The sequence below is a fragment of the Pinus tabuliformis genome, chromosome 8 (assembly GCF_031772625.1).
Source record: "Pinus tabuliformis cultivar Carrire ecotype Pingquan chromosome 8, CPIR1, whole genome shotgun sequence".
NCBI classification, from domain to species: Eukaryota; Viridiplantae; Streptophyta; class Pinopsida; order Pinales; family Pinaceae; genus Pinus; species Pinus tabuliformis.
In genome coordinates this window covers 1,322,578,279-1,322,601,415 of record NC_142294.1, presented here as the reverse complement: position 1 = coordinate 1,322,601,415, position 23,137 = coordinate 1,322,578,279, and the positions used below count along the sequence as shown (strand labels likewise).

General features: G+C 38.8%; 1 pseudogene; it reads left to right on the top strand.

Annotated features, from left to right (window-relative positions):
* The first annotated feature begins 20 nt into the window (after nucleotides 1-20).
* Nucleotides 21-22,575, top strand: LOC149240350 (mitogen-activated protein kinase homolog D5-like; annotated as a pseudogene).
* Nucleotides 22,576-23,137: the final 562 nt, after the last annotated feature.

The following is a 23,137-nucleotide window of genomic DNA, read 5'->3' as shown; positions in this document are numbered from 1 at the left end:
AGTAACATTTTGTGCTGACAATGGTTACAACTTTGAAAATTGAAAGCTGGGTTATTTTCTTGTTTGTAGTAGTCATAGTGTTATAAATATTTATTGAGTTTTTGGAGCAATGTAAATATGTGTATTAAAACCACATTTGAGTCCAGGGAAAGTTGTAAGGGATATAATGATTGAAGTGTTACAGGGAAAAGTGTCTATATAGAACTGCTCTATCCCACTAAGGTGTGGTAGCTGCCTTAGAAATAAACAAAGTAAAGTCTACTTTCGTTTCTTTTACGATAGATAGATGAAAGAAGAATAAGGAGACCAACCTCTGTCTTTTGCTTGACTCCTTGTTCTGTTCTTCTCTCTTCTGATAGTGTTTCACTGCTTGCCTTCTCGTACACCCAGCTTCACGGAGTACTTGCAAGATCACAGCAGCACCAAACTATGAAAGAACATGGATCTATTATCATAAATAATCTAGGGTCAGATGTGGATTAACCATACAAATGCATGAAACATAAATTACACAAGAGTATGGAAGAAAACAAGCATAGCTTTATTGATAATCAAAGTAGAGTCAAGAGAGTTACAACCAGCTGTTCCGACCCAGCATCATCCTCTTGAAAAGAAAAGCCCTATTTTCACCTCATACAAAGCTTAGATCACCCAACATACACTGATATTTCCTCAAGAAACTAACAGCAATTCCTTACAAGATGCAAAATTCCAGCCTCCGGATCTCTGGGATGAGGGATCCATATATAGATACCTGTAAGGGGGATGAGTCAGCTTGTGTTTTGATTAGTTTCCTCCCTCTGATAGTTCTTGATTCCACTTGGAGACTGGTGATCTCTTTCTCATCCTTGGTCGAATTCAGAGAGGCAAGTGTCACAGGAGAAAGTTATGGAAGATTCCATGCTTTTCCACCTTGCAGAATGACGCTACCATTTGTCTCTTCTCGCTCAGCGCACCCCATAGAAGGGATTTTTGCATTGCAACGCACCCCCATAGTGTACTTAGGTGAGCTGCAGCGCAACTTAGCCATGGAGCAAGTGCACTGATCCTGTTTTGACCCATTCTGAGCAGTTTTTCATGGAGAACTTCTGGGAGAAGCTGTAATCAGTTGACCTTGTTCCTTTAGGGGTTGGAACAACACTTTTAGGGACTTAGGAGCCCTTAGTTTATGGATATTTATGCTCAGGGTTGTAGGGCCCAAAAATATCTATAACAGTTGCCCCCTAAAGCATGAGGTCGTTAATTCTTTTTAGATGTCGGGTGAAATGCTTTATAATGAGGATCCGGAGTTCTTTCGAGCCGAGAGGAGACTTGTAATAAGATACAACACAATACATTATCTTCATAACATTTTCATGATCTAGCTGAGGCGGGCATTCCCATGCTCAGCTTTATAAATTCATTTTCATGTACATAGGACAAACAATCGTCTGAGAATAGACTGTTGATTCGAATAGAGCCATCATCCCTTTGATTGGATGATTATCTGTGCCGTAATGCTGTACATTTGATGTTTTTATTTTCCTGAATATATATTGTAGCTTGGATGGATGAAACTAGATCCGGGGTCTTCAATCTCGTTCGATCTTCACTCAAAGTACAAGTCGATCCATGTGAAAGATGTTTTGGAGATGAACATGGAAAGACATCGCCTGATTACCAGCCAATGATGTAAGTTGTTAACAGGCGCGAGAGGAATCACCGATAATGATGATGACCCTCAAGGTACTGCAGTACAATCTACGTGGTGTGAATAAAGGACTTGGCATCGAACACCACGCAAAATCTTTCGGTCGAAGGCCATTGATGTAAACCTTTCGCCGGAAGTGAGAAACTTGCCATTAAGGCATGCAAGCTTCAAAGTACTGAGGGGGGTATTCCTAGATCGACTTCTTGGATAATGAGCTGATGTCGACAAGAAGTGATCCGTCATAGGAGGGCCTTAATGAATCCCACATCAATGACACGGAATGGAGCAAATGATTTTTATGGAGGTGAAAACTGTCTGATGATATAAGGTTCAGGATGGCGGTCATGAAAGAATGGAGTATAAGTGTATTGTGGTGGGTGAGACCCGGGTGAATTCTCTGAATGACTTCTCTTGAACATATCGGCGACACTGACATGATGGATTGGTAGCATTAACCCAAAAATGTGGATGGTGTGATGTGACCATGGTGATGCGACCGGTGAATGAAACAACCCAACCCGACATGGAGGCGGAGTGAAAGTGTCATGTTTAAGAGCGACTTGCTACCGACAAAGTTTCTTCAAGTTTTCTTCCCAATTTTTCCCCAGTCATTGCTGACCAGTACCTCTTTATTTTTGTCAAGCTTGAGGAGGATAACATATGCTTGTTCTATAATTTTCCCTTCAGGCAAACCCATCGCTATGTTTTACCGAGCCTAGCGATAGTGAAACTCGTTCTTGTCTGCCACGGACAAGTTTGTCGCTATTATGCTTTTAACGAGTTTAACGACAAAGATAACTCGGTCCTTTTCAATTTTAGAGAGTCTGAAAAAGGGATGTAAAGAAAACTCCAACATTCCTTTTTCGTCACCTAATCCCTTAAGTCCGAAAAAGTGTAAAACAATACAGAAGGGATGGATTTTCGATCCTTTTAATGAGCTGAACAAAACAAGCGCTCGATCGTTTTGTGTAATGATCCCTCAAGTACAAAAAGATTAAAATCTGAATAAGGGATAGCACTTCCTGTCACTTTAACGAGCTGGAGAGGCCAATAGCTCGACAATATTTTCATATTTTACGAGTCGATTTTGAAAAGATCTTAAAGACGACTCGTCTTTTGAGGAACCAGTGATAAAATTGGGTAGCAACTGATTCCAGGTAAGGCTTGGAATTTTCCAATCACGGCAGTGTTACAAGGATGGCTAACATAATCACTCTTCGCAGTTGTTCCTCAAAATGGGTAAAAAATCAAATGGAGGTGAATGATCAGCCAATGCAAAAGTGGAGGTGATGGTGCAAACACGCCCAAGGCTTTAAAAGGTTGAAATCTTATATTCACGATGGTTATTTACCGGAAATTGGTTCATTTTTTATTTTAATGAGCTTAAACTCTGGAGGAACATGTGCTCATCGCTTATATTTATTTTTTAACGAGCATGAAGTGCGCATTAAAACTGCTCGATTAATGGTCGTTTTTAGATTTTACCATGGATAGCTTTGTTCCCTCAAAGGATTGCACTGCATGCTCAATCGCTTCATCAGACTAGTTAGGAATGAAAAATATATGAAAATGAATTAGGACACTAATACTTTACTCGAAATACGTAAAAGCAATTTAAAAGTGTTCTTTACCTCTCATTTTACCATTTCATTTGAACTTTGGTCTGTTGGAGCTTTGGAGGTGTTTTCCCTCTCGATTTTCATCAGCTGATTCCAGGAGATCCTGTGGACGATTTTCGGCGCCGTTTGGACCAGGTAGGAGCTAACCCTTAGCTCTTTCATTTCATCCTTTCCATTTTCCATTCTGTGCTTGATTTCCTGCTTTTCTGAGCCCTTGGGGTTTGAGAAAAGCGTTCTGGCTCCAGCGCACCCTTCCTGTATCGAAAGGTGCGTTGGATGTCAGTCAGCACACTAGCCAACTGACATTCAACGCACCCAGAACACTACTCTAGGTGCGCTGAGCGCAGGGAAGAATCTTCCTGCACAGTTTTAGTGGAAATTCCTGCCTGTTTCTCTCCAAATTGAAATCTAACTCCTCTCTTGTTTGTTTTCAGAGATTCATCGGAGCAAGATGACCATTACATGGCGAGAACGTGAGCATGAAGAAGAAGATCTGATTGCTTTACATGATCCAGTTACCGTGAATGCACTGCGGAATTGTGGCCTACTGAAGTTCTTCCGTATCTCTAGTATGAGACAACAGATCAACTTGCTGCAGTATTTGCTTGATGCTTGGGATCCCACCAGCCAGGTGTTCCAGATTAGGGGCAAATCCATCCCCTTAACCGTAGAGGACATCTATTTTTTGACCGGCTTGTCGAGGTGGGGTGCCCCCATCTCTTTATCAGGTTCAGCCCGTGGGGGTGAATCCGTGAGAGATTACGTTCGCCGGTATTGCAGAGAGGGATCTCAGCCGAGTAAAGATGGCAAGATCATCATCCGAGATGTCACTGACAGGTCCTTGAGGACCATTCTGTTCACCTTTGGTAGGATGGCTGGTAGCACATCACTTCATGTGGCTAACCGATCCTACATGCAGTACGCCCTGGAATGTCTTGAACCGAAAGTATTCAACTGGTGCGATGCAGTACTTCCTGTGATGAAAGAACAGTTGACCAAGGTGAAAAGTGGAAGGTTGAAGAACTTTGGATATGGTTCTATTTTGGTCGCTTTTGCCTTGGAAAAGATACCACTGATGCAGCCGCAGTACATTGCACTCAGTTTACCTCCACCGACCGAACCACGCATGCAGAGATGGGTTGACCACATGTCTAGACATGCTGGTCAGTCTCAGATTTCTTTTTCTGATACCTTCTTTGGGTGGTTTGATCGTCAGGAGATGTTTTATTCTGAGTATCCATATGCTGGTATGGACTTCCGGGTGACCCAGATTTGGCATTGCCGGCCGGTGAACAGTGGGGTGCTATCGGTAAATTCTTTGACCATTTCCTGTTTATTGTTCGTCTTTTATAATTTCCTTGTGCTTTATTCTATCAAGACTTAATCAAAACTCATGTGCTTTTGCAGATATTGGTCCTGTTCGGCCAGTAGCGCGTCCGAGAGTACCAGCTGCCACCCCAACAGGAGAGGCTGTTGGAAGGGCTATTCTTCGCGACCTTAATGTGGCCGAGACTCTTTCAGCATTGCAGGATCAGATCGAGGGCCTCACCCTTGGTATTCCAGATGTGAGGACTGACGAGCTCCCTTTGATGTTGCAGCGACATACTACCGGCGTGCCAAGTCGATGGACTAGGCTTCTACGCATGATTGCGCAGGCAGTGACTTGTTATCATGAGCATCATTAGACTAGGGTGCCCCCTAGTGTTTTGAGTTTTGGGTCGTTTGACCAATTTTGTCTTGGTTACAGAACATTATATGTAAACCATAAACAGATATATATTTATTTTTGATTTTCGGAGTTTTATTTTGGTTAAGTGTTATGCAAATATTGATGAAATGCTTCTTTTATAAATGTTGCAGATGTCTATCTAACACATAATTTGCCAATGAGTCAGTTAATGTGTTTAAATTTCTGGAAATATGTTGATATTGAATAAAATCAAATTGTCTTTCCAAAATTTTGACCCTTAGGAACATGCGATAAATAGCTGGATTTCGGACAGAGTAGATACCATTGAGTTGTAGTATGACGAGTTGTGATTCTAGCCTGACAATCAGTCGACGTATGCCATACGCTATGGCATCAGAGAGTAGTTCTATCAACGTGCTATATTCAGCGATGTTATTCATTGATCGACCAATACATACCCCTCTGGAACTTACTAACTCGCCGCTTGGATAAAAAATGGCCCAGGCCGCAGAAGATAGGTTCTGCGAATAACGACTCGCTTCGTCGGCATATCCAACCCATGCCTCCAATGGGTTTGACATCTGAAAAAATGTAAAAGTGGATTACTTGACCAAAACAAATACTTTAGTGAAAACAAAAATATAAAAAAAGCAGATAGGTTACTATACTCAATCATGCATAGTAACGCTTAAGGTACAACCCGTTGCGAGGTTGTGCCAGTGGAAAACCGTCATAATCCATTAACTCGTAGGCGCCTTTTGCTAATACTCGCTTAACAATATATGGGCCTATCCATAAAGACTTGAATTTACCTACTCCCAATTTATCGGATTCTTGGTCATAAAGCAAGACCAAATCACCTTCTGAGAAGACACGGGGTTTGACATTCTTGTCGAACTGCGCTTTGACTTGTTTCTTATGGGCTTCATTAGCTAAAGTGGCATCACGATAGGTTTCATCCAATCGGATTAGTTCTAAGAAATGAGCCTCTTCTTCTAAAGTTCCGGGGAGAAGATCGATTGCGAGTTTGAGGGACGAGATTTCACACTGAATCGGCAAGATTTCTTCCAGGCCATACACCAGTTGGAAAGGTGTGAACCCGGTTGCGTTTCTTACTGATGTTCGGTATGCCCACAAAGCTGAGTACAGGATCAGGTGCCAACTCCTTTTGTGAGTTCCAATCATCCTTTGCAGCATGCATTTCAGGACTTTGTTGATTGCTTCAACTTGTCCGTTGGCTTGCGGATAATATGGAGAAGAGCTGTCGTGTGACAACCCTAATTTGGTAGCTAATTCGACCATCATGTGATTGCGAAAATGCGATCCATGATCTGTGACTATGGCCTGTGGGACACCGAATCTGGCGACTACATGATTGAAAAAGAAAAGGGCAGCTGTTTCACCAGTGTTATTTAATGTAGGCATCGCCTCGGCCCATTTGGTAAAATAGTCGACTGCGACTATTATGTACCCATGCCCCCCGGTCGAGGTGGGGTTACATGTCATGAAATCGATGCCCCATTTGGCGAATGGCCCAACAACAACTATCGGCTGTAGAGATGCAGGTGGTTTTCTGGTTTTGCTATCGAAAATTTGACAGTTATGGCAACTTCTGACCGCAGTTATGCAATCTTTAAACATTGTTGGCCAGAAGTATCCTGTTCGCAAAATTTTCTGTGTTGTTGCGTAACCTGATTGATGTCCACCACATGCGCCTGAATGACAATCATTCAGGACTTTTTCGGCCTCCTCGTGAGTGAGGCACCTCCTTAGAACTGTATCGACACCACGACGGTAAAGTGTATTACCGACGATCATGTAGTCTTTGGATTGGTATCTGATACGCTTTTGTTCAGATCTCGAGGTATTAGGCCTATATTTTTGGGTTTGGAGATAGATTATTATATCTCCATACCACGGATTGCTTGAAGATATCAGAAACAAAGATTCATCCACGATTGTATCTTCGGATGTTTCATCGTTGGACGATGATGGGAGATCACATAATAATTCCGCGAAAACAAGGGCTTTCTTTGATTTGGATTTTACAAATTCCAGATCAAACTCTTGTAGAATTGCTATCCATTTTGAATATTTGCCCCCCAGCAACTGTCGCGACAATATGTAAGTCATGGGGTTGCAATCTGACAGAATGGTAGTTTTTCGAAAGAGGACGTAATGTCGAAATCTTTGTATCGCTTGAACTGCTGCTAACGCTAGCTTTTCAACATAAGAATATTTGCTTTCTGTATCATTTAAGTTTCTACTTAAATAATATATAGGATGTTCGATTCCGTTGTCTTCTTGAACTAAAACCATGGCTATGGTTGTATCTGTTGCAGCTAGATACAGGTTAAAGTCCTTTTGATAGTCTGGTGCGTACATTAATGATGCTTTCATCAGAGCTTCTTTCAAAGCATCAAAGGAAGCTTGCGCAACCTGATCCCAATCAAAGGGCACCTCCTTTTTCAATAGACGTGTATAACCTTTAGCAAGTTCGGCGTAATTTGGTATGAACCTCCTCAGAAAGTTTGCTTTCCCTTGTAGTTTCTGAATCTGAAGCAAATTCGAAGGTGGAGGAAAATTTATTATTGCCTGAACCTTACATGGGTCGAGACGAATCCCGTCCTTTGAGACTACAAAGCCGAGTAAACAACCAGAACTGACACAGAACACACATTTGTGTGGATTGAGTCGTATTTTGTAGTGTCGACAATGTAGAAATATCGCTCTTAAATGCTGCGGCTGATCAGTCCGCTTTCGCGAATGAGCCGGAAGGTCGTCGAGATATGGTTGAACAATGTTTTTGATATCGTGGAAGGTGTAATTCATTGCCCTCTGAAACGTTGCCCCTGCGTTCTTTAAACCAAAGGGTAATTTTCGATATGCGAATGTGCCCCACGGACAAATGAATGCAGTCTTTGACTGATCCTGTGGGCGGATATTAATCTGATTATACCCGGAGAATCCATCCATAAATGAAAAGATTTCACATCCGGCGGATTCATCAATTATCTGGTCGATAAAGGGTGTAGGATAGTTGTCTTTTGGACAAGCTTGATTTACATCCCTATAATCGATGCACACTCTTATTGTTCCTTGTTTTTTCATAACAGGAACAATGTTCGATACCCAATCGGTTAGAGGAACCGGGTAAATGAAACCAGCGTGAAGAAGTTTTTCAACTTCAGATTTAATGGCGGCGGCTTTCTTGGGGTGCACCTGCCGGAGCCGTTGTCGTACTGGTTTGACATCGGGATACATCTTTATCTCGTGTTCAACGATACTCGAGTCAATGCCTGGCATTTCATCATATGACCAAGCAAAGACATCTCTAAATTCGCGAAAAAGAGCGTTATATATTTCCAGTTCTGAAGGAGAACAACATTTGCCAAGATAAATATTCTCTACAATATTTGTTTTGGTTGAGATATTTATGGCAGTAGTCTCTTCAATGTTGGACAAGTTTCGCTCGGAATCCACCGTGTTTACAGTATTTGATAGAAAATCAAAAACTGAAGGATGATGAAGGTCATTCGGAGTATCTTCTTCACAATCTGGAAGAAGGGAACGATGGTGGTAATCTTTCCATGGCCCCTCTTCAATTACCATCGATTGAAGGATTCCTTCGTCGGTGTTATACACTCTTGACCAAGGATCTAAAGGGGTGCCATATTCTTCAGACCTATCTATCCAAACGCTTGATGAGCGTTGCTTTGGGTTTGCCTTCCATGCTAGAAACATTGATTGCTATAATATCTCTATTGGGCTTGGAGGCAATACCCTTGTATGATCCATGTTCATATCGTTTTCTGAGATCTTTTGAATCGAAGAAATCATATTGCAGGTTCCTACTGACACCGTCTCCGCTGGATTGATTGGAGGCGGGAGGGCGAAAGTACCCATTAATACAGGGTCTTTTAGTAGGCCTACTCCGATATTTTGAAGCGAATGGTTGCTTCCATGGATCATCGGAATGCTTCCCGTAACTTGGGAACCATTTGGGAGGAAAGTTTGTTGATCGATGATTGTAATACTTCCTTGAAAAGGAAATGCAATCTTCCTAAAATAGGTCGATACAACGGCAGCCATAGCATATATCCATGGTCTTCCCAGTAGGATGTTGTAATCGAGGTTTCCATCGATCACTTCAACATCTATTTCTACTGTTTTTCCTCCTAGTTCAACTTGCAAGTTACTTAGAATACCATACGGGGTATATGTTTGTCCATCAAATGCTTTTAATGTCGTCGATGATCTCGACAAGGTTGGAGACCCTAAAGTTTTCCAGCAACTCATCGACATAATACATGTAGATGCCCCCTCATCAATAATTGTTCTATGAACAGTTTTGTTGAGGGCTTTCACTTGAATGAGGAAAGCTAGCTGAGCTGGTAACTGTGGGTCATATCCTTTATGATCAAAGGACACAAGATTAGAATCTTTTGGGTCAATCCCACCGATTGCTGATAATAAAGCCTGTTTTTGGGATGGACAATTTTGTAGCACCTCAAGTGTCGACATAGTAGATGGCGATTGGGCCAAATCTTCCACTATATTATAATTCTGTGCTGCCCTTGCACGAGGATTAAATGTCGATTTGTGTACTACTCCCTTTGGCGGTTTTATTGTCAGCTCCGGAATTATGGGTGGCGCAACTTCTGTCGAAGTTGTTGTCGAACTACTAGGTTGATCCTTATCCTTGTTGTTCGACATCTGTGGATTTCCATAATCTTTGTTCCTTGTCGATATCAAAGCATCATTTTGATGTTTCGAAATTGACAACATTAGCACTTGGGACGGGGAAGCATTTTCATTAGAAACCAGGTTTATTCCTGGATTCGAAAACGGATCAGTTGGCACTGCAGAATTTTTTGAACCCTTGAAGAGTTTTTTAACCTCAGTTCTGTGTGGACAATCTAGTGTCCAATGATCCTCATCACATATTATGCATGGATATCTTTGTTTCCTATTTCCAGATAGGTTTGCAGAATATTTTTTAGGTGATGATTCTTCCTGCTTCTTCTTCTTCCCTTGGTTTTTCTTCTTGCCCCCTGGTCACTTGGTTTCTTTGCCTTTGTCTGACGAGACGACATTTACTTCCGAGGCAAGAAGTTCTTCATTTTCATTTTGACTGGAATTATTACGGGCCTTTTTGGATGTAGCCCTTGTCGATTTCGTGTCTGTTGTGCCAATCACGCCATCGCCAGCATGAGAGTCATTGTTCGATTTAGGAGGTGGAGGAACAGAAAATTCCGGTCTAGGCGCATCAGGTATTTTATCGTAGAGCGTGCCAGACTGAGTATAAATCAAGTCTAGATATTGTGCACGAGCAATAACCTGCTCTTCTGTGACGACTCCCCCTTTTGCCACATCTTCTGTAATAGAAGGTAACAAAGACTTAATAAACCATTCAGCTAAAAGCTGATCAGGAACATATGTTTTTACCATTCTACGACGACGTTGCCACTCATGAATATGATCAGATATGTGAGTGGCCGTTGTTTGTTTGAAATTGGTAAGGAGTTCTGTTCCTGTTTCGTACCTTATTGGTAACTGAAAATGGGTTAAAAAGGTTGTGGCTAGGGTACTGAAGTTGTCGAACGAAGCTCTGGGCAATTCGATATACCATTTTGCTGCCGGACCAGTTAAATTCCTTTGAAAGAGGCGAAGCCTAATCGAATCATCGTTTAGAGTGTTTGATGAAAACCATAGATGAAAGGTCATCACATGATTCAACGGATCTTCACCCGGATTTCCATTAAATTTAGGAATATCTGATGGAAGTTTATGCGGAATCGCGAGCCACCAAGGGGCGTAAGCGATTGGATCATTTGTTAGCCGGTTTAGATCTGGTAACTCTAAAGTTGCCACGAATGGTAACTGTTGATTTAGGTTAGGCGAAGCATACCCAGGATAAGATGGAATCGCCTGAGCAGTTGGTCTTTGCATACCGGCATAATGCATTTGATGCTGGTAACTCTGGTAAGGTTGGTGGGCATAACCACTATAAAATGGTTGGTTTTGACCGTTTTGAATATACGGTTGCCCACTATTTGCAAAGATTTGTTGCTCAGATCCTTGGTATACTTGTTGGAATTGCGGTTGTTGGTATTGCACCAGCCATGGTTGTGATACCATGTGCTGTTGTCCGATACTAACCGTTTGACCAAGGTGAGGGGTAATTGTACCCATTCTGGCCTGTGTCATTCCACCAGTCGGCGATTGTGGTTGAGTCGCAGGGTCAAACGGTTGTTGCATTACAACCTGAGATTGAGGTTGGCATACAACAGGCAGTGTTTGTACTTGTGACACCGTCACAATAGCCAGTGTAGTTGGTATGTTTGACATAGGTAAACATTGTTGCATCGAATATACAACGCTTGGTTGTTGAGGTAGTGTCGGTACCCAACCGCTAGATGTAATTCCAGCATAACCTAGATTTTGTTGTGAACTCCCGTATGGTTGTCCTCCTGGAGGAGATAATGAAAGGGCATACTGCCCCCCATACGGTGGTAACCCGGTACTCAAAGGAATGATTTTCCCTTGAGGAGCGGACTGCCCAAATTGACATCTTGAAAGATCAATTTGTTGAGATCCAACATAAGAGTTTCTGGATACTACTCCGGATGAACAAACAGGAACAGACCATACTGCCGAAACAACCCTTGACTGGGCTTCCTCTAGCAATTGAGAGCTAGTTGGGACAGATGGTATGCCGGCGAACATGGTTGGAGTAACAATAGGGAGTTCTGCCGTCGCTGTATCTGATGACACAGTCCTAGATGTCGACGGTTGTTCAGACATTTCTAGTCTATCCAGAAGATTACCTAGTGATTCTACAGGAGCTTCCGATGGTGGTAGACTAATTTCCAATGAAGAAGGATACAAAGTGATCCCGACTCCAAATTGCGATGGAGTACTAGATGGAGGATCCTCTACTATCTCTTCTATAGCAATCAAACCAGGTGGAAGAGGTAGACCGTCAGGTCCGTAAAATATTTCTGGTGCCGAAGAAGGTATGGAATCCGCAGCGACAGATGTTCGGGGAACAACACTCTCTGAACCGGTTACAGATGAAATTGGTTCAGTAACACAAGTGTTTACCCTCAAACTAGGATCAGTGCTACTATCCCTCGGTGGCTGCTGAACTTCTTCTGTAAAGGCAGGGATACCAGAAATGTTTGGAGTAACCGGTGTCTCTGATGTCGTTGGAACACTTGTTCTAACTTTACCAGGAGATTTGGAACCAGTTAAACGAGTTCATTTTGTCCGCAATAGTTTCGATTCTGGGGACAAAGACGGTTGACTCGTAAGCCTCCGCGAACGACGGGGTTTCAATTGACTTTCTTCCATGATTGCGGATTACTCAATCAACTAAAAAATCAAAGGGGAAGTATATTTCCGAATTAAATGAATTTTAGACGCTTTGACACAACTTGTTTTTTCACTTTTAAAGAGTCGAGAAAAAACAAAATATGACTCTAGTCTCGTTCGATTTTTAATGAGCCTGAAGTGACAAGTGCTTAGATGGACCTTTTCTGTTAAAGAGTCTGAAAAGGAACGAAAGGGACTGCTCTGGAGATCTAGGTAGAGGGTTTACCAAACCAATCACAAAACTGCAGAATACTTTTTACGGTACGGCAGTCAATCTTCCTGAATGCTGTGTTCGGTGCATTGCGATCGATAGGGCGGCAGACACAGCTTCCTATGGATAAAGGATAAAGCCTATAGTGGTCTCCCAAAATATACTCGACGGTACGTGGGAGCACAAGTCTGTATTGGCACTTGTCGTCTCAAAGTGGAGGAATCACCCAACCAACAGTGAAAGCGATAGTTACCACGTTTTACGACGCCGGAACATGTCTCTATCCTAGACCTCTAGATGTTGCGTTAGGTTCCAAAGCGTTGTTAGATTCATTCAATTTATTTTATAGTTGATCTTGTTTATGAAATTTTCCTTTTGGGTTCACCGCGTGATGTATAGATACAATTCCTAAAATGCAATCTAAGATGATAAACAAACGTTTTATCTTCTTTATGCCATGAAAATCCTAGCTACTAAGGAAAGATAGACAAATTTCTTTCAACAAAGAGCAAAGAGCACACACTATATGCACTTTTCCTAAATCAAACCAATCAAACTGTCTAAATGCAAATGCACATGCATGTATTTTTTCGACTTTCTTAATATGTAGATGATAAAAAGAAAGTTTAATGTGCAAATTTGAATTACTTTTAAAGCGACTGTAATTTAACAACTTTCTTTCCAAAAAGAAGTGAGGGTAAAAGAGACACTCAACGATTTTGAAATGAAATATTGCTTTTCGACACTTTAAAAATTACACCAATTCAAATCATATGCAATAGTAAATCATATAATCGACTACCAAACAGGAGGATTGCTGTCTATGGCTGAAAACGACAGTTACGACACTTTCAAATCAAATGACGACAGCTCGATTATGTTACTTTTTACAAATGAGAACTGAAAATGACTAAAAATACACTTAAAACACTGACAGTTCTTTGCACATTAGAGGCGGAATATCAGCAAGGAAAAGGGTTTCAAACAGAGGTTTACTGATCATAGGCTGCAAAATTCAAGAATAGAACTGAAAGGAGTGAATCCAGAAACCAACATTCAGTGGCAAAGTTCAATCTGATCAGCGCACCTGTAACACAGGGAAACTGGATTGCAGCGCAGGTTCCTCACTCGGGAAGTGCGCTGAAATGCAGTTTCTCAGAACAGAGGGTGCGCTGGTCCAGAGACGAGACTTTGAATAGGTTCCGGGTCACAATTTGCAGTTCAGTTCAGGGTTTTTGGCCGTGAAAATGATGATCAGTAACTTAACAATCAGGGGTAGATCTAAATGAGGTTACTAAGGCCACCACAAAGGGCAAGTAGAGAGCTTGTAGATCAAATGTTCAAGTTATAAACAAACCCGGAGATTGACTGAAGCAGCGTTGATCTACTTTGCATTCGTAAAACGAATGCAGTTCGAAGGCTAGCTGGCTTAGCTTCAGGCTCCGTCTGTATGTTTATAAAGTAAACAAATGTAAATGAACAAACAATCTATTCGCTCCCCAGTGGAGTCGCCATTTTGTTACAGGGAAAAGTGTCTATATAGAACTGCTCTATCCCACTAAGGTGTGGTAGCTGCCTTAGAAACAAACAAAGTAAAGTCTACTTTCGTTTCTTTTACGATAGATAGATGAAAGAAGAATAAGGAGACCAACCTCTGTCTTTCGCTTGACTCCTTGTTCGGTTCTTCTCTCTTCTGATAGTCTTTCACTGCTCGCCTTCTCGTACACCCAGCTTCACGGAGTACCTGCAAGATCACAGCAGCACAAAACTATACAAGAACATGGATCTATTATCATAAATAATCTAGGGTCAGATGTAGATTAACCATACAAATGCATGAAACATAAATTACACAAGAGTATGGAAGAAAACAAGAATAGCTTTATTGATAATCAAAGTAGAGTCAAGAGAGTTACAACCAGCTGTTCCGACCCAGCATCATCCTCTTGACAAGAAAAGCCCTCTTTTCACCTCATACAAAGCTTAGATCACCCAACATACACTGATATTTCCTCAAGAAACTAATAGCAATTCCTTACAAGATGCAAAATTCCAGCCTCCAGATCTCTGGGATGAGGGATCCATATATAGATACCTGTAAGGGGGATGAGTCAGCTTGTGTTTTGATTAGTGTCCTCCCTCTGATAGTTCTTGATTCCACTTGGAGACCGATGATCTCTTACTCATCCTTGGTCAAATTTAGAGAGGCAAGTGTCACAGGAGAAAGTTATGGAAGATTCCATGCTTTTCCACCTTGCAGAATGACACTGCCATTTGTCTCTTCTCGCTCAGCGCACCCCATAGAAGGGCTTTTTGCACTGCAACGCACCCCCATAGTGTACGTAGGTGAGCTTCAGCGCAGCTTAGCCATGGAGCAAGTGCACTGATCATGTTTTGACCCATTATGAGAAGTTTTTCATGGAGAACTTCTGGGAGAAGCTGTAATCAGATGACCTTGTTCCTTTAGGGGTTGGAACAACACTTTTAGGGACTTAGGAGCCCTTAGTTTATGGATATTTATGCTTGGGGTTGTAGGGCCCAAAAATATCTATAACATGAAGGGGTGTAAAGCATTTATATTGGACAACCTCATATGCTACAACTTGGTGAGATGCATTGCGCATGTATGCATCACAGACCTGAACACAGCGGAAAAATTGTGTTATGCTTATTTTTATTTATCTTCAAACTTCAAGGGATTGCATGGAGATAATTTTTGTTAGAATGTAATCGAAGAAAATTTGAGTCTGGCAGTTTGCCACTCTATATGATCAATATGGTATTTTGTCAAATTCTCCTTTTAGATAAGTGATGAAATTGGACCTCTCGCTATTATGTACTGATATGAATAAAATAAATTCCTGCTTTCTTCCCCAATCTCGGCGGTTTTGTATTTTTAGCTTTTGATTGTCTAATTTATCTACAATATTTTTTTCTCCATTGCATTGGAAATCAAATATTATGTTTTACAAGGAGCATTTCCAACCCATGATGGAAGAATATGGGTGAGCATGAATGGAAAAAGTGATATACTGGAAATGAAAATGCAAAATTAATTACTAGAATAAGGAAATGTCTCTTTCGACACCTCCACCATGGTATTCATACGAAACCTCCACCATGGTGTTCATACGACACCTCCACCATGGTATTCCATTCATTTAGCTTGCAATTTCTTTCATTCATCTCATCTTGGTTCCCCATTTTCACTTTTTGCATACAAAACAGAACACACAAGTTTTATACAACTCACAAGGGAAATTGTCCAATCTTGGGGACTTGTCATTGTCATTGGCCATCTCAAGAAAATTAGCATGAAAATCATTTAAAGTTAAAGGTTGATTTCTCATGGAGGTTAGACACTCAGAAAACTTCTAGGGAACTACATCAATATAAGTTTCCATGGCAACCATTATTTCTTCATCTATCCTATAGTATTGAAATACAAGCTTATAATGATTGATAAGTTTCCTACCAAGTGCATGAGTTTCACCTCCTACCACCTGCATTGTTTTTTCACTGCATTGATTTTGGGTTCTAATTTCTAACCCCCTCTAGATTATGAAGAGAGAGCTTAATCTATATCATATTATTTTCTACTGCAGATGAGAGTTGCTTCACAAATGGTTAAATGGATCAAATAATCCCCTGCATTCCTGGAATGCCCCAATTGCGTGTAAAAGATCTTCCCAAATGATTACAACTCAGAGACTCCTCCAATTACATGTTTCAGTTTCTCAGAAGTGAAGCACATGCCACCATGGAAGCTCAATTTGCAATTCTTAATACCTTTTATGAGCTTGATGGTCCTATAGTTGATGCACTTTGGACCAGACTTCTTGCCTTGTATATGATTGGTCCTCTTGTTTTGCAAGTTTCCTTCTTGTCGCTGCCAGATAGGGTTCGTGTGTAGGAAATGTCTCATTCGACACTTCAACCATAGTATTCATACAACACCTCCACCATGGTATTCCATTCATTTAGCTGGCATTTTCTTGCACTCATCTCATCTCGGCTCCCCATTTTCCCTTTTCACATAGAAAACATAACACCTAGGCTTTACACAACTCACAAGGGAAATTGTCCAATCTTGGGGACCTATCATTGTCATTGGCCATCTCAAGAAAATTAACATGCAACTTATTTAAAGATAAATGTTGATTTCTCGTGGAGGTTAGAGACTCAAACAACTTCTAGGGAACTACATCAATACAAGTTTCCATGGCAACCCTTATTTCCTCATCTATCATGTAATATTAAAATAAAAGCTTATAATGATTGATAAGTTTCCTATCAAGTGCATGAGTTTGACCTCCCACCACCTGCAAAGTGGGGTTTTGTTCAGAAACATCCTTAGAAGTTGATGCTTGAAGAAAGGCAGGAATTGTTATTTCTTGGTATTACATTCTAGTAGGTGTTTGTGTGCCATTGTTTATATGAATGAGGTCCTTCAAATATTATTTGTTAGAGGCTAATGTTTGTATGTGGATTGTTTGTTGTAGTACTTTTTGTATCAGATTTTGCGAGGATTGAAATATATACACTCTGCAAATGTCTTTCATAGGGACTTGAAGCCCATCAATCTTCCACTGAATGAAAATTTTGATCTGAAGATGTGTGATTTTGGTCTGGCTCAGATTACTTCTAAAACCTATTTCATGACCAAATATGTGGTTACCAGATGATATAGAGCTCCATAATTGTTTTTGAATACATTAGGTTATAGTGTAGCCATTGATGTCTGGTCAATAGGTTGTATTTTCATGGAATTTATGAACAGACAACCCTTATTCCCTGGAAGGGATCATGTGCATCAATTGTGTTTATTGATAGAGGTAAAGGATATAACTTGTAATATTTTCCTACTGTGACTTGCACTGTATAATGGTTGTATGATTTTAAGCCTATTGAAGTTTGAGCCACGCTTCTTTTTCATATCTTGTCTCTGGTTAAAGGAAATAGAGACATTTTACAGTTTTGGTTGAATGGTTGAAGATATGGTGATAATTTAAATATAATTCTAGTGCAGTGAGAAAGAATTTTTTGTCTTTGCAGTTGATTGGCACGACAACTGAGGCTGACCTTAGATTTGTTCAGAGTGATAATGCTAGATGATTTATTCGACAACTGCCACAATATACAAGGAAGTCTTTTACTCAAAAATTCCCTCATGTGCATGCATTCGTAATTTATCTTTGTGAAAGAATGTTGACATTTGATCCACATCAAAGGATCAAAGGTGCACAACATTACCTCTTTTTCTCGTTGACTGGTCATTTCTTTATTGTTTTTCTAAAGAAGAACTTTTTAACTCATCCTTGTATAAGTTGGACTAATCCTTTGTGGATTATGGTTGTTTATGATTGATTTCTCATGGAGGTTAAAGGCTCAGACATCTTCTAGGGCACTACATCAATACAAGTTTCATGGCAACCCTTCTTTCTTCATCTGTCCTATAGTATTGAAATATAAGATTATAATGATTGATAAGTTTCCTATCAAGTGCATGAATTTGGCCTCCCACGACCTGAAAAGTGGGGTTTTGTTTAGAAACATCCTTAGAAGTTGATGCTTGAAAAAAGGCATGAATTGTTGTTTCTTGGTATTACGTTCTAGTATGCATTTTTGTGCCATAGTTTATATGAATGGGGTCCTTCAAATATTGTTTGTTAGAGGCTAATGTTTGTACATGGATTGTCTATTGTAGTACTTTTTGTATCAAATTTGCGAGGATTGAAATATATACACTCTACAAATGTCCATAGTGACTTGAAGCCCAACAATCTTCTACTGAATGAAAATTGTGATATGAAGATATGTGATTTTGGTCTGGCTCAGATTACTTATGAAACCGATTTCATGATTGAATATGTGGTTACTAGATGGTATAGAGCTCCATAATTGCTCCTAATTCATAAGATTATACTGTAGTGATTGATGTCTGGTCAATAGGTTATATTTTCATGGAATTGATGAATAGACAACCCTTATTCCTTGGAAGGGTTCATGTGCATCAATTGTGTTTAAATTTTTTTATCCCTTTATATTCTAGTATTAACTATTTATCATATTAATTAACATTTTAATGTTATAATATTTTCTATATAACTATTAATTAATATATTAATTATCATATTAATCAATTATAAATATTTATAATTGTTAATATGAATTAATTTAATATATTAAATTAATTTATATAGAAATTAAATTAATTAAATAAAAAAATTTAGTTCAATCTTTTAAACTAAATCTATTTCTAATACCTGATATTATCTCCTCAAAAATTTTAATTAAAATAAAAGTAATTATAAAAATAATAATAAAAATAAAAAGTAAAAATAAAATTAAAATTAAAATTAATTTAAGATTCTAGCCGACAGTGTGTTCCTAAAAATTTTCCCTCATAAGTATTTATTCTGTCTTGATTGCTCTTCTTTTATCATCATTCTTAGCCCTGATGATGGATCCCATTTGGGATTTGAAACGTTGGTATAAAAATGTTCATATTGTGGATTCTTCGGTCAATAATTCGAAAGGTAAAGGCCATAACTTGTAATATTTTTCCTATTGCGGCTTGCCCTGTATAATGGTTTTATGCTTTTAAGCCTATAGATGTTTGAGCCACACTTCTTGTTCATTTCTTGTCTATGGTTAAAGGACACAGAGGCATTTTATAGTTTTAGTTGAATGGTTGAAGATATGGCTATAATTTAAATATAATGCCAGTGTGGTGAAAAAGAATTTATTGTCTTTGCAGTTAATTGGCACGCCAATTGAGGCTGACCTTGGATTTGTTCAGAGTGATAATGCTAGAATATTTATTTGGAATTTTCCATAGTATCCAAGGCAGTAATTTACTCAAAAATTCCCTCATGTGCATGCATTAGAAATTCATCTTTGTGAAAGAATGCTGACATTTGATCCAAATCAGACGATCACAGGTGCACAACATTACCTCTTTTTCTCGTTGACTGGTCATTTCTTTATTGGTTTGCTAAAGTAGAACTTTTTAATTCATCCTCTTATAATTTCGACTAATCCTTTGTGGATTATGGTTGCTTATGTTTGATTTCTCATGGAGGTTAGAGTCTCAAACAGCTTCTAGGGAACTACATCAATACAAGTTTCCATGACAACCCTTCTTTCTTTGTCTATCATGTAGTATTGAAATACAAGCTTATAATGATTGATAAGTTTCCTATCAAGTGCATGAGTTTGACCTCCCACCACTTGTAGAGTAGGGTTTCATTCAGAAACATCCTTAGAAGTTGATGCTTGAAAAAAGGCAGGAATTGTTGTTTCTTGGTATTACATTCTAGTATGCATTTTTGTGCCATAGTTTATATGAATGAGGTCGTTCGACTACTATTTGTTATAGGCTAATGTTTGTACGTGGATTGCTTATTACAGCACTTTCTGTATCAGATTTTGTGAGGATTGAAATATATACATTCTGCAAATGTCCTTCATAGGGACTTGAAGCCCAACAATCTTCTACTGAATGCAAATTGTGACCTAAAGATATGTGATTTTGGTCTGGCTCAAATTACTTGTGAAACTGATTTCATGATTGAATATGTGGTTACTAGATGGTATCAAGCTCCAGAATTGCTCTTAAATTCATCAGATTATAGTGTAGCCATTGATGTCTGGTTAGTAGGTTGTATTTTCATAGAATTGATGAACATACAACCCTTCTTCACTGGAAGGGATCATGTGCATCAGTTGTGTTTATTGATATAGGTAAAGGCCGTAGATTATAATATTTTCCTACTCTGGCTTGCCATGTATAATGGTTGTATAATTTTAAGACTATTGAAGTTTGAGCACGCCTCTAGTTCATATCTTGTCTCTGGTTAAAGGACATAAAGACATTTTACAATTTTGGTTGAATGGTTGAAGTTGTGTTTATAATTTAAATATAATGCCAGTGTGATGACAAATCATTTAATGCCTTTGTAGTTGATTCGAACTCCAACTGAGGTTGACCTTGGATTTGTTCAAAGTGATAATGCTAAGAAGATTTATTGGGCAACTGTCACAGTATCCAAGGCAGTCATTTACTCAAAAATTCCCTCATGTTCATGCATTATCAATTTATCTTTGTGAAAGAATGCTGACATTTGATCCAAATCAGAGGATCACAGGTGCACAACATTACCTCTTTTTCTCATTGACTAGTCATTACTTTATTTGTTTGCTAAAGAAGAACTTTTTAATTCATCCTTGTATAAGTTGGAGTAATCCTTTTTGGATTATAGTTGTTTATATCACAATATTTGACATCTAGTATCGAGATCAATTTTTGTTCCTTGTCCCACAAACAAAGGGGTATTATACACCAATTTGGTGTTTGTCTTGCTTGTGACTTTAAAATAAGAAGAAAAAATCGTCCACTCAAGAAGGCCCTATTATATAGATTTAAGTTCTACCCATTTAAATCTAGGCAACTGGTAAAAGTTTCCTAGCACATGGTAATGCAGATCCAATTCTGACAAAAATAGATGTATATCGTATTTTGATATCCTTTGCAGAAAATTCTTAGCTACTTTCTTTTTTTTATGACAATGAAAGTTGTTTTTTCTTTTGGATGGGAGTACAATTGATTTTATAGGTCCAATTGGTTAGATAAATATGTTTTTTGGTTTTGGAACAGTGGAAGAGGCACTTCCCATCCATGCCTGGAAAATCTACATGATATCAATGATGAACTCATTTGTGCCATACCATTCAGCTTTGATTTTGAGTAGCACACCTTAAAAGACAATCAGATCAAAGAGTTGATCTATGGAGAGACTATGGTTTTTAATCCTTGGGATGCACAATAAAGTAACATTTTGTGCTGACAATGGTTACAACTTTGAAAATTGAAAGCTAGGCTATGTTCTTGTTTGTAGTAGTCATAATGTTATAAATATTTATTGAGTTTAGGGAGAAATGTAAATATGTGTATTAAAATCACATTAGAGTCCAGGGCAAGTTGTAAGGGAGATAATGATTGAAGGGGTGTAAATCATTTATATTGGAGTATGTCAACATGATATGTTGCAACTTGGTGAGATGCATTATGCATGTATGAGTCACAGACCTGAACACTACGATAAAACTGTATTATGTTGTATTCTTCTTTATCCTCAAACTTCAAGGGGTTGTATGAAGATAATTTTTGTTAGAATATAAGTGAAGAAAATTTAAGTATGGCAGTTTGCCACTATATATTGTCAATATGGTATTTTGTCAAATTCTCCTTTCTCATAAGTGATGAACTTGGACCTTTGGCTATTGTGTACTGATATGAATAAAATAAATTCCTGCTTTCTTCCCCAATCTCGTCTGTTTTGGATTTTCAACTTTTAATTGTCTGATTTATCTACAATTGTTTTTTCTCCTTTGCACTCGAAATCAGATATTATGTTTTACAACACCATTTTTGTCTTTGGCATGGCTGCAACCTTAAAATAAGAAGAAAAAAATATGTACACTCAAGAAGGCCCTATTGTATAGATTTAAGTTCTACCGATTTAAATCCAGGCAAATTTTAGCAGTTCTGTCTCTAAGAAAACACCCATTTAAATTATACCATTTAAATCGAGGCCAAAAGCTAGCACATGAGAAAAGTTTCCTAGCACTCGTAATGTAGATCCAATTCTAACAGAATTAGATGAATATCTCCTTTTGATATCCTTTGTAGAAAAAATTTAGTTGCTATTATTTTCTATGGCATTGAAAGTTGTTTGTTCTTTTGGATGGGAGCACAATTGATTTTCTAGGTCCAAATGGTTAAACAAATATGTTTGTTAGTTTTGAAACAGTGGAAGAGGCACTTTCCCATCCATACATGTTAAATCTACATGATATCAATGATGAACCCACTTGTGCCATGTCATTCAGCTTTGATTTTAAGTACCACACCTTAACACAGGATCAGATGAAAGTGTTGATCTATAGAGAGGCTCTGGTTTTTAATCCAAGGTATGCACAATAAAGTAACATTTTATGCTGACAGTGGTTACAACTTTGAAAATTGAAAGCTGGGTTATTTTCTTATTTGTAGTAGTCATAGTGTTATAAATATTTATTGAGTTTTGGGAGCAATGTAAATATGTGTATTAAAACCACATTTGAGTCCAAGGAAATTTGTAAGGGAGATAATGATTGAAGGGGTGTAAAGCATTTATATTGGAGAATGTCAACCTCATATGCTACAACTTGGTGAGATACATTGTGCATGTATGAGTCATAGACTTGAACATGATGGTAAAAGTGTATTATGCTTATTCTTATTTATCTTCAAAATTCAAGGGGTTGTATGAAGATAATTTTTGTTAGAATGTAAGTGAAGAAAGTAGTTTGCCACTATATATTCTCAATATGGTATTTTTTCGAATTATCCTTTCAGATAAGTGATGAACTTGGACCTCTGGCTATTGTGTACTAACATGAATAAAATAAATTCCTGCTTTCTTCCCCAATATCGTTGGTTTTGGATTTTTAGCTTTTGATTGTCTGGTTTATTTACAATACTCAAATATTATGTTTTAGAAAGA